General features: G+C 39.1%; 1 protein-coding gene across 4 annotated transcripts in view; it reads left to right on the forward strand.

Moving 5' to 3' along the window:
• The window catches only part of TENM1 (teneurin transmembrane protein 1), a 748,569-nt gene that overhangs the window by 413,985 nt on the left and 321,588 nt on the right, over positions 1-12,996 (forward strand). The window contains exon 2 of one of the 4 annotated variants that reach the window (XM_064518176.1): positions 540-682. The exons of the other annotated variants lie outside the window; for them this stretch is intronic. The gene's annotated coding sequence lies outside the window, so the exon portion shown is untranslated. The remainder of the gene's footprint in view (positions 1-539; positions 683-12,996) is intronic. 4 annotated transcript variants of the gene reach the window in all.

Genomic DNA, 12,996 nt, shown 5'->3' on the forward strand with positions numbered 1-12,996 from the left:
CCGCGGCTCGCCGCCCCCGCGCTGTGCCCCGCCGGCCCGGGCGCCGGCACGCGGCGCTGCTCCCAGCCGCGGTTGCACTCCCGAACAGCCCCCGGCTGCGGCTCGGGGCTGGTGCTGCGGGCTCGGCTGGTGGCTGCGCGCAGCAGCCGCTGCTGTGGCGGTGCTGCGCGATGGATCCCTCGTTCCCCGCTGCGTGACATTATTCTGCTAAATGCCCACACGTTTGCCTGAGCCGACCGGCACTCCGCGTGTTTTAATTTCTCAAAACAGACGCAAGACTCCCCCGCCCCATCCGTTACCTTAAATACACACTGCCCGCTCCAGCCGTGCAGTACCGCCTCGGGGCAGCCTCGCCCTGGTCGGGCTCGTGGCACCCGAAGGCTGCGGCTGCCCGTCGCGGCCGCGCTGGCGATTAGCGAGCCGGGCGCGCCGGGGAGGGGAATAGATAGCAGCCGCCCGTGCTGCTGGGCAAACATCCTAAACCCCCGCTTCGTCCCTCTGCAAATGTTTTTGCGCTGACAGAAATCCACCCTTCCTAGTGCCCGTTTCGGCTGCTGACTGCGAAGCGCCGCGCGCGGCAGTTTGGCGTCGGAGGCACGGCGTTGCGGGGGCTGTGGCGGGGACGCTGCGCGCATCGTAAATAGCCAGAAGCGCCGCGGCAGGGAGAGCTGCCCGGCAGCAGGTGAGACCCGTCCTCGGCAGCCTTCCTTCGCCCGCCCCTGTAGCTCGTTCCCGAAGCCTGCTGTATGTCTAACTCGTGTTATGTTATGGGTTCATTTCAAAATACTTCTCCCGAGATGAAATGCAGGGCTGATAATAAATTGATCGCTGCTTTTTTCCCCTATGTGTGGCATATATCAGTAATGCAAAATGGTCAGAAGGTGTTAATGTATTTAAAATCCTGCTGTGTGTTTTGGAGGTCTGGCTCGTGGCAAGAACTCTCAAATCTTCGAACAGCCTGGAGATACAGGAGTCTTTGTGGGTGTTATGTTTTGTTTGTTATACCACAGTTTCAGGTCAAGTAACGATTAGAAGTTTTATGAATAGCGTGTTCCCAATAGGTTTTGTTCATCTTTCTTTTTAAAGATTAGGCATTCACAGAATACCCCCTTTCAAATACTTAAGGAAAAAAAAAACCTTTTCTTTTCAAGGGAAATGCGTATTCCATTTTGTAAATTTTAGAAGATATAAATAATGTGTGTAAATTACAAAACAAATTCTTGTTAAAAAGTAGCTCTTGAGAAAGAATGCAAGAATGCAAGAATGCGAATTACTAGCCTTAAAACCGTGAGTAGTCAGCTGTAGCAGTAAATGAATGTGGGGTATTGATGGCTTATATATATATAAAGCTGTTGAAATGTGCTCAAAGTTCTATAAAACCGGTGTCATGTGAGAAAAGGTGCTGCAAAGGACATCTATTATTACTCGCTTGGTGTGATACCATAATTTTAAATTACAGTCTGTAAAACTGGCGAAATGACATGTTTAGGCACACGTGTGCCCATACTCACGTGTGTACAGAAACACACAAACATGTCCTTGTTCTGCTCTAATGGGTTAAAAATAGGTAGGTGTATACTTTCTCCTTTTCATCAAGATTGGCAATTTCGAGGATTGGCATTGATGTTAATTGGAGCAGGCAGGAGATTATCTCAATGTGATTCATGAGGTCTAAATGGTATGAATTTAATTTTTAAATGATCCTAACCTAAAATGACTTTTTGAAAAATGTAAAAGAAATAATGCCACTTAATTTATCATTTGTTCAGGGCTCTGGTTATGGAAAAACAATCCCATGCATTCTTTTAGGAATAATTTTTGTTCCCATTTTACAGACAGGGAGAACAACTGCCCTTTTTTTGCGTCAGTCAAAATGACTGGCAGAATCTTGCAAGGACTGTTGTGGGACCAGAGTTTAAAACGTTCGAGAGACTGAATAGTAGATTGGTGATGGAGCTATATCTAAAATTTAGGAGTTCCCTATTTCTTATCTGCTGCTTGCTCACCTGGATTCTGTTGCCTGTCGATTACATTTCATGCTCCAACAAAACTGAGTTACCTTCAGTATTGCGTAACTGTAAAAAGCATCAAGTCAAAGAGTTCAGTAGCACTGGCTGTGTCTCGCTAATACATCACCTTCCACCCAGGTGTTACTGTGTACCAAGTCCTTTGACAGTGGACTTGGTGCCAGATAAAGCTGAAAATACACCGTGGTCTTGTTGTTCTGTTACCTCACTTGAACAGAGACCCAGACATCTTTAAGAACAGGATCTGCTACAACTATCCTTAGTGGCCTAGAGAAATACGTATTTGTGGGAGTTTTTTTCCTGAATATCCTAGTTATCTAGGATTTCTAGTGAGACCCTATCTTTCCTAAAACTGCTTTCAGTAAAATATTGAGGATACCTGACAGTTCAAGTCCACAGAAACTTGTTAAATACCCAGTGTAGTAGTTACTGAGAAAACAAGTTTGGCTTTTTTTGTGCTGTATTTTACTGTTTTTCAGAGCATAAATATTTTGATACAAGGGTTAAAAGTTACTTAAGCTGCTTCTTTGTATATCTTCAGCATATTTAGTATGTTACCGAAAGCAAGTATTCTTTGTTTTCATTTTTGTTACAGTGAACTGTTTTTATTTGAATTTCTCTGTTTAAAAAATATTTATATATAGCTTAATATTTGTCACTTTGGCTGGAGCTACTCTTTGAGTTTATTGCTGTATTGTTCTCTACTTTCTAGTACAGAATATTCCTCATTTCTGAATTTTAGAAAATAAATAGTGTAGCACTGGGGGGGAAAGATCACTTCTAGCTAAATGGTAGTGTATAAATATATTGAAATTAAAATGACTGGGTAGAATTGGGCTTATTACTGGCTTGTGGCGTTGGAAGCTTTCACTCAGCAGTGCTTGTTTCCAGTAGCCCTAGTGAGTAGTTACTGCACTCTGCCAGTTCAGAGCCTCTGTTAAGTAGATACTGCTGCTTACTCCAAATGATATATGTGTTTTTCTGGTTTGCCTGTAGGCTGTTGGGGTATTTGGCATTTTGGTTTGTTTGTTTCCCTGAGTGCAGGCAGATGTTTGCTGAAGGCTATGAAAATTCCACAAACTCATTTAAAAAAAAAAAAAAAAAAAAAGCAGACATTTGAGTTTTCAAAGTGTAAAATTCTGCTTTGGTACTTGTATTCCCAGTTCGTGTGTGTGTGGGTGTGTGTGCATATATGTGTGTGTGTCTTATCTGTACTTCTGTTTGTATGAACTGAAATAATTGGCAAAATTTCAATATGTTTTTCAGGTTTAAAAAGTAACATGTTGATAACAAAAATATGAATTTTTTTGAAGTGTCATAAGCAAATTGTCCCTTCTCTAGCTTGGTTTTAGGACTGTAGCTAGATGAACAGCTTTAGAACACTTTTGAATGCCATTTTCATGCAGTCAGTTTTGCATCGTTTTCCACTCTAAGTGGTAATTAGTTTATGCATAATTCTGTTCCTAGACTGCTAGATGAAGTTAGTTTGGGATGCAAAGCAGTATGTATTTGTATCAAAGCAACTTTTAAAGAAACAACTACTAAAACAGAAGAAGTCTCTTGGGACTTAGGTAGTCCTTAAGTGAATATTGACTGCAATGTGTTTGATAGATCAGGTACACCACACACACAGTTGTGGGTTGGCTCATATTAACCATAGAAACATCTTGAGAAGAGAACAGTTTAAGGATAAAGGTTCTTCAGTGTCGTACGTGAGCATGACTGCGCTGACTTCAACTGCTTCAAGTGTTATATCAACAGCTTGGACACTCCCTTTAAGGATATTGCAACTAAGTGATACCACTACTTTAACATTTCTTCCAAAAAAGTAGAGTATCAGTTATTGTAACCTCAAGTTCTTGTTTCCCTGATAGAAGAACTCCAGATCTCGACAAGTTCCACTCTCGTTTCCGTGGTAACGGATGGTGGACTGTTGCGCTTGACAGAATCCGAGCCAGGGAGATAGTTGACTGTCCTTTGCCATATTTCTGTCTACCAGAGCTCCGTTTCTATGGAAACTGGTTCCAAAAGGTGGTAGCAGCCAGCAGCAGAGTGGGGAGTCTCATGGGGCTTTCAGGTGCTGGCTGGAGGAGTGAGACTTGAAGCAGGTAAAGGTGGACTTATTTTGTGCTTCTCTGAGGTCTAGCTTGCCAGGTCTCCCTTACTCTCTTCTTGTGGAGTAAGAAATGCATTAGGGTTGCAAGGACACCTTGCAAGCAGCACAGATACCTTTTTTAAAAACATAAGAAAGGAAACTACTTTTTTGTTAACCTGCGTTTTAATTCTAGAAGATACTTTCTTCTCTTTCAGCTTCTCAGATTTCTTGCATGATTTTTCTGGTTTAGCTGTGTAGCCCCTTTTGCTTTGGAGTTCTGTTTCTTACGCGAGACATTAGCCAACTGCTGGACCAGGGAGACATCACTGCACTGGGAAGGAAAGAAACCCAGGGGCATTACTCATTCTAGGCTTCCTGCTGGTTCTTACACAAGCTTTTCTGCTCATCCCTTCAGCCATCTCCAGCAGCAATATCTGTTACTTCCCAAATACAAGTTTCCTCTTTCAGATGCTTTCCTCTGCACTCGCATGCCACCAGCCCCAGAGCCTTCCCCACCTGCTGAAGCCCACAGTGCTTTTCCAGAGAGAGGTGCTTCTGGTGCCTCTTTATCACCAGTCCTTTCCTGCTCCCCGCTACTGCTATGTGCTTCTGACTTCTTTCTCCACCGTACTCGCCAGACAGTCTTTCCTGTTCCTTTCTGGATTCTAGTTATGCCCCTTTCTGCACAGCTGTTATCGCTTCCTGCTCTGAACATTTGTTTTCCTCTTAAGTTTCAGCAAAATTTGGATCTCTTGCATCTCAGAACCGCTTTCATAGCCCTAGTTCTCTCGCAGCCGCCCTGTGCTCCTTGTATACCATAACGACAAAATATCCTTCACCTTCTGTGCACCTACGTTATAGATGTACCTATGACCTTACTCTAATTTCTTTTCATTTTCCTCAATTTCTTCCCCAGCTCTTCTCTCAGAGCTCCCAAATCGTCTGAAACGTCGTTAGCTCTTTTGCAGAGCTCTGTATCATCTTGTCGAGCCCTGCTGTTCTTTATGGAAGTCCAGCAAATTGAAATCCACACAGCTCTGCTTTTGGCTGTTTCCTTCACAACTTTGATCTTGCCTCTTGTAGTCTCTCCCAAAGCTAGGCCTTTCCCCACTGTCTCTCTTCTCTATGTTTTTACCCAGGTCTAATGTGGGAAGGAAATACCGCCATTACTGCACGTTACGCTGAGAAAATGCCACATACTAGGCTCTCTGACGTTAGCTTTGCGTTGGATTGAGAAGCCTATATGATTTTGCTTGCTTTAGTCTTTTTTTTCCTTGCCTTCTTTCTGTGCGGTCTTCTGCTGCTACAAGCAACTTGAATCCCAGCTCTATAAAATACAGATCCCTCCCTTTTGATGTAGAGCCTGTGCAATGCCCTCAACCAGTAAAATGCATATCTTAGTACAAATTTTAATAACAATAATGTATTGCTAGCTAATTGCTCTTAAGTGCCATTGACCTGTCTGTAGGCATAATGACTTTCTGATGCTCCTTTTTCTCCTTTTAATATAGTTAGGCAGTTAATTTCAAAAGAAAAAGCATATAGCCAAAAATTTTCACTTGGATCTTTCCTAGCTTAGGACAAGGTGGAATTTTACAGCATATAGGCTGGCTGCATTTACCAGTGATGATGACCCTTTTCCTTGTGCAAAATTGAATTTTGGTCATTAGTGAAGCTTTTAGGTTAATACTTGGGAACTCTGGGATACAGCACATATGCAAAATTTATTGTATGTATTGTCGTAAAGATGTCTCTTGCATTTGTCCAGCTAATTTAGTGTCCCTTAAAGGTGGTGTTCATTATCTGTGTTACGCATTTTCATATATGTTTGTTAAAACATAACTAACCTCTGTTACAATGTTGTTACAGTATTATAATGTTTGGGGCTTATAATCTCATTAGCTTTACTGTGGATTTCCATAAATTCCATACATCTCAATAAATTAGAGTCACTGTGGACTAAATGGAGCTGGAGTCTGAGAGTAAATCTGAGCAGTAAGCAACTGTTCCAGTTATTAAAAAATCAGAAGATGCAGCATGTGAAGATGAGTGTGTGAATTTTACTTTCACCGCTGTTTGTTGATTAAACCTTCCAATGCTGTTTTGAGAATTAATGTTTTGGTGGCGCTTATTAAATAAAGCATTAATAGAGAGGAAATGGACCTAATTCATGTAGGTGTAAACAGGAGTATTTCCATTGAATATCAGTGAATTCGTACCATATTGTTCAGCTGAGGATTTGGTTCTGTCGTGCTTGCCTGACTAACGGTTTGAGCAGGGAGCAAGAGGGAGGGCATAAAATGTCTTTGATCTATACTTTTGTGAATGTAGACTGATAGCCATCATTTCTGTGACACGGTCTGCTATTTTATTGTGTAACTAAAGCAGATTCTTACTTCTGCAGACATACTGGAAGGAAGAGTTAATGTTCATGTTTTCACCTATAATTTAATGGTGCAACCTTCTAATGTTTCATTAAACATACCTTATTTAAAGTTACGTTGTCTTTCTTTGGAATTACTCAAGTGGCTGCTTGGATTAAGAGACTTTAAGTCTGTGAAGCACAATAATTTTACTTATGGTCAGCAGTTTTACCAATCACCATAAAATATATCTATTGTTTTAATTTCAACCGACTAAGTTGTCGGTTGATAAATAGTCAACAGTAAGAAGAAATTGCCTTTTAATGTTGCTCATATTCAGTTTGTAATATTTTTGTAGCTGATTACGAGTTACAAAATTGAATTTTGGAATCACAAAGCATGTGAGCTGTATTGAACTGCTCTCAGCAATTCATACTGAGTTTTCTAGAGTACCAGCTATAGGCCATGAGAAATTGTTTTATATGTTGATGTTACCGTTCCCAAATGCAAATCTGTGAAGTATGTGAGAGATTACCATAAATTACTGTACTGCTATTTTGAGACTTCATTTAGATAATATATCAACAAGGTCAGTGCTGTTAGCAATTGATTTATGTTGTTTTTTCCTCTGGCAGTTTGTTTATTTATTTTATTCTAAGCATGGAAACTATAGGATGTTTTAGTTTTTTTTTTTTTTTAATTAAAACAAACAAACAAGTGATGGAAATCAACTGAGACTTATCTTATGCACTTAACTTCAGGTCATAGAACTAACCCTTCAGTCCGTATGGTGAAATGAGGGAAAGATGCCCTGGTTTCTCCATGTTTTTTTCCTTGTGCTTTTTACTGATGTCTTTTCTATGCAATGCATGTATAGTTTATCTTTAAAGACTTGCAATATGGGGAGAGACAGATCTAGCATCTCATGTCCAATGGCATCTTTTTCTCTTAGAATTGGGAATAGAACTAAAGCCAGAAATGTCTTGAAATTTATTTTATGAGTAAATTGAGGACAAAAAAAATTGAGACAGAGAGCCATTTAATTTGATGATATAAAATGAAGAACTAGAAAAGCTTCTGAAATTTAGGGTGTCTCCTTGAAATGCTAGACAAGTTCTGAAAGCAGAGTTTGTTTTCCTGAGATGAAACAGACTTTAATACAGTTTTGCTTTCTTTTGAAAGGCTCAGTCCTCATACCACCTATTTTGAGTTACAGGGATTTCTGCCTTGGAAATTAGGGAAAGCAGGATAAAGTCGGAGTTTAAGAAAGACTGATGTAAGCCATTTTACATAGTAGTGATTTTGTTTGGCTGCTTTTTTTGTTTTTTTAATTGCTAAATGCATTAAGTATTATAGTACTCTCACAGCACTTACTCAGGTTGAGAAAAGGAGACACAGTGCTTATTTTGCTAACGCCTGCCTTTTGGAGCTGACTTGTGATCCCAGTGCCCAAGCCTTCTGTTTCCCCAGGTTGTGCTCCCCTCCTCCTACGGAGGGGATTCTCTTTGTTGCAACTTGCACATGTAAAACCAAGAAGCGGTTACCAATAAATGTCACAAGGTAAAAGCAATTAGGTGAATTTAAGCTCTTGCTGTTGCTTTCAGTGTTTGACTACAGTCATCTCTTAACGAAACAAAAACATAGTCTGGCAAATTAAATGTTCACCACGCTTGGGAAATCACATTGAAGCTAAGACTTGGGAGGGCCTTCCATAGCGTAGCTGTAGAGGGTTTTGATGATGGTGATGATGAAATTGTCTGAAGCCTGCCTTCTTCAACATGAGTACCGAGTATGTTGCATCTTACGATCTTTCTACTCCCCCTAAGTCAAACAATTACCTAAAAAGGAGACATAAATGTGCAAAGGCAGATCAGGTCTCCCTGAATGAAATAAGAGGGAAATTATGTTAATCTTATTTTCCAGTGAGTTGAAGTACTATTTTTCTTGCTGCTTAAGTTAAAAGGAGAGGCTTTTTGTAATGAAGATACTAGCTATGTTCTTTTCTTGATGCTTTGCATGAGTCTGTTCTTGAGAATTTCCCATTGCGTCTCATGATGAGGAGAGTGTACTTAAACTAGCAGATTTCCATCATCAGTCATCTCTGCCTATGGTTGAAACTGAGTATCACTTAACTTAAAAAACAAACAAACAAACAAAAAAAAACAAACCACTTACTGGTAGGCTTAGGAGATCAGTTTGCGTGAATAAAGCTAGTATCTGCCATCACTGGCTAACTTTAGAAAAGTTGTATTTTTTTCTTTGATGGTTGGGGGTTTCTGTTTTTTTAAATGCATTTGCCTGAAAGCCAAACTTAAAACTGATTTTGATCCAACTTAAAGTTTGATATAAGATATTTCGTTAGTCTGTTTCAGATTCTTACAATTATTCAAATGATTAAAATTCAGATATGTCTAATCAAGAAGGCAAGATAAGGCTTTTCTGAATTATTTATGTATAATCTCTGTGTATAAATTATGGCTGCAGTTAGCATTATATAACATGGTAATATCACTAGTATTTGTACTTGCCTAAGGAAGTAATTTAGATGTTTCTCTGCTTTTTCAAATAGCCCGTTAGTATTACCTTTTTAGTTAATTCACTACATTAAATGCCATTGGTTATGCCTTAATGTACCTTTAGTAGATCTAAAAACCTGTTTGAACAACAAAAAAGCACCAGCAATGTAATGTTAGTGGAAATTGAAATACTAGTATCATGGACACAAGGTTAATTAAATGTCAGGAAAAAATACCATCCAAAGGATGAAAATGCTTACTCCTTTATCGTAACTTCTGTGTTGAATGTAATTTCAAGGTATTTTAAAAGCTGAAATGAGTTCTAAAGTATTGGGGAAAATGCATCCTAAAAAGCACAGTTTATAACTTAACTATTAGTTTTATGCTCGAACAGGAAAATGTAAAGCACTTTCTTGAATAATAATCAAACAAGTCATATAAACTAATCTCCATAAAAAGTCCCTAGGGAAAATAAGACAGACAACTGTGTGAGGAACAGTCTATCATGCAAGGAGACAGGACATTTCTCTTCTTCTCGTTGCTGAATACTCCCTATTTACTTACATGGAGTAAGTTTTGATGTTCCTTTTCCTTATTTTCTTGAGCCCCAGAAGTCTGAATGCGCCTGCCCCTTTGCACAGCGTGGAAGCATTAGTTGACTTCAGTCGTCTTTGTGTGTTGATATCACTGGTATTTTCAGAGTTTCTCTATTAAAGCTCCGGTTAGACTGAAAAACAGGAAACTATTTGGTGTTGCCAGAAGGAGTTCACTCATCAATAGCACTAAACCCTTTTCTGTTTTGTGGCTTTTTCTTGAAGCTTCTGTACTGGACTCAATTTGTTTCCATTTTTGCATGAGCAGGAGCAAAATCAGAAATGAATGTGATGGTTAGATTCACAAGCTGGGACTGAGGATGGGGGTCATGTTTGAAAACAGGTATGTAGGGGACATACTTTTTCTCTATTTGGAATAACTTATCTACATCTTGAATTCTTGCGTTCTGTTGACTGCATATTGAATGGGGGAGCTCCTGGAATCTCATTACAGTTTAGCCAGGTAATCCTTGGTATTTTTAACCAAATAACTGTACCCAGAAATGCTGACATGTGGAAACTGATATTACTAGCCTCCTTGATATATGCACATGTACTGTTACACTAAACTTATGCCATATGTTCAAATCCATGAAAATCATCAAAGTCCAAAATACTTTAAAAAATGTTTTGTTTTATATTGCAGTTCTCAGACACTAGAAGGTAGACCTCTGTTTGCTGATTTTAAAATTTGGCTTAAATTTGCAGTGACCCGAACTTTTTACAGGCTTATGATTGTATCGCCGTTTATTATTACTTATTACTACAGTGCCATAAATCATCAAGCCAATAAAAATGTGGTCTTTGAAGTATTAGTCATTCTGGTCCTATTCGTAATGAGTGACCGCTGACATTTCAGTAAACATCATCATGCTAGGTGCTAAATGTGCTGTCTTTATTGTTCTCAGATGGAGACAAGTTACCTTTTCATGTTTAAAAGAAATTACTCAAGGTCAAATAGAGGAATGATACAAGAGAAATGTGTATTGCCCACTCCTCCTCCACATGTACTTTTGTCTGCGAATAAATAGAGGACATTAAGTGTCTCTACAGCAGACCTATTCTTTAAAAGAAAAAAAAACCATGAGTAAGTGTTTGCAAGCTTTTATTTCATCATAACAATTTCATCATCTGTATGCAAGATGCATGCAGGATGAACTGCTATCTTGGGATAATGACCAAGAGTACAGCTGTGTCAGCCACCAGAGATGCCTAGCACCTCTATTGTAGCTTAAATTTTTGAACCTTATCAATTCAGATCATACAGCAATCATTTCTGCAACCAGTTCTGCATAGTAATGGAGCATTAATATGTAGCAGTGACAAAGTGATAATATTATGAAGCATAAACAACTCTGGTACAATATGAAGGTGGACTTCACATTAGAACATGAGGATCAGCAGTAAATCAAAACCATGAATCTTCATTTTTTAGTAATATTTTTACCTTATTGATTGGAAATGCAGTGTAAATAAGAGTCGCACATTTTAGGTTAGCAGATCTTTTTCTTTGCTCATCTTGCTGATCAATGGTCCAATTTAGAAATAATAAAATATATCTCTGACATCTGTTTAAAATAGATTGCTTAAATAGTGTGTGTTCAGCTTTTTTGTTTTGCTTTGCCTTTTTAACTGTAGGGATTACCGCATACCTAAGGGATAAGTGTAGAACTGTAGATTAAATCACAAATGTAATGTAAATGCATCAAAACATTCTGCAAGCATAAGCACCATATCAGTTAAAAATACTGCATTAAAAGAATATTTGTGAGTATAAGCCAGATCCTTAATAAAGTTATTGATGACCTAATCATTTGCATAGAAGGGCACAGTTTGGGTGCCATTAGTAATTGTCTTTGTTTCCAAATAAACTGAACATTGAATTGTCTAGGTTTTTATTATTATATGTCTCTTCATGTTATGTGTGAAAATGAAGACTGTCCCTTTCTGGATGAGTGTAAAGTTAAGGCGGAAAGGATGAATGCCTAGGATAAGCTATATACCTCAGAAAGTAACGAAAACCTGCTATACCTTCAAAGAAAAACTTCAACAAAATTGTTTTCCTCTTTTGCAAGTGATAATACATAATGAAAAATCTACTTTGGCCCCTGGTCCCAAGAGTTAATAAGCTAATTTAAATAACAAAGGAAATAACAGATGGAGTAGAAGCAGCAAAAATCATGGAATGCAACGAATGGGAAAATCCTCTTACAGCATTTCTGTTTGGAGTCTGTCATCAGATACCGCTATTTCTTTCAGTTTGTTAGTATGATACCGGAGAAAAGCAGCCACTTCAAGACTTCAGGTTGTGCATCAGTTAAAGATTTGGGGAGAAAGGTAAAGCGAGAAATAAAATAGAAGGGAAGGAAACTAGCTGCATTTATAGGCCTGTGCAAAGCTGAAGATGCTGAAGGTGATAGCATGGTATTAGAAAATGCTGCTGAAGGAGCGGAAGAGGTGACGTAGAGTGGGAACACGTAGCTCCATGTTTGGAGCAGTAGAAAAGGAAGGCAGTTTTTGCTGCTGTGTTGCAGCTAGGCTGCAGCAGGCAGATACAAGCTGCCTGTTTCTGGATGTCACTTGATAGAAAAGTGCTTTTGGCAGGTCAGAACAGTTCCAGATTTGCCTTGACTGATGTAATCAAACACTGAACTGCTTGTTTAAATATTTGTAGTGACATGAGCATGCTCTTCCACTAGCTCTGAGCTTGCTTTAGATCAGAGTGATCTTCTATAATTAACTTTTTGTGTATTTTCTGTTTATGTGAAAGCTCATGGGAAGATTCATGGCAACAGGGTCATTGACAACCATAAACTTGACAGCGTTTTTGGAACTAACATTGGATTGTGACATCCACTGATAGATCAGCTGTGAGTTGCTCCAGTTTGAAGTTGTGCTTGTCTTTGTTCTCTTGCTTAGGTGGTTTCACTTTGTCTTGGATTTTCCACTTGTATTCAGGTGTCATTAATCTTTTTAGTTTTTAAATAACTTTTTTTTTTTTTTTTTTTTTTTTGCTGTGAGAAATGCTAGGAACCTTTAGGACAAAGGGGGAAAGCGGAAGGTTTTCTATTATTTTTTGTTCACTGGAACGTCTTTAGTGTATGTGTGTGTCTGTGTATGTATTTTAGCAAAAGGCTATTAATAAATTCAGGTCTAATAGGTAGCTGGAAGGCATTGGGGAAATATTTTCAGCTTTCCACCGGAAAAGGAAGCAATCACTTTGTGCTGAAAAGAAGGGGCGTTGATGGCTGACCTGTGTGTGCTGTGATCCAGGTTGTCCTCTGTAATCCAAGGTCTGCTGTTTCCTGAGTGTCTTTGCAAGTGTTGTGCTCTGTTAGAGTGAAAACTGTAAAGGTGTGTTGCATACCTTATCCATCCTAAACATGATTACTGAGATTGCTG

This window comes from Dromaius novaehollandiae, chromosome 11, assembly GCF_036370855.1.
Source record: "Dromaius novaehollandiae isolate bDroNov1 chromosome 11, bDroNov1.hap1, whole genome shotgun sequence".
NCBI lineage: Eukaryota > Metazoa > Chordata > Aves > Casuariiformes > Dromaiidae > Dromaius > Dromaius novaehollandiae.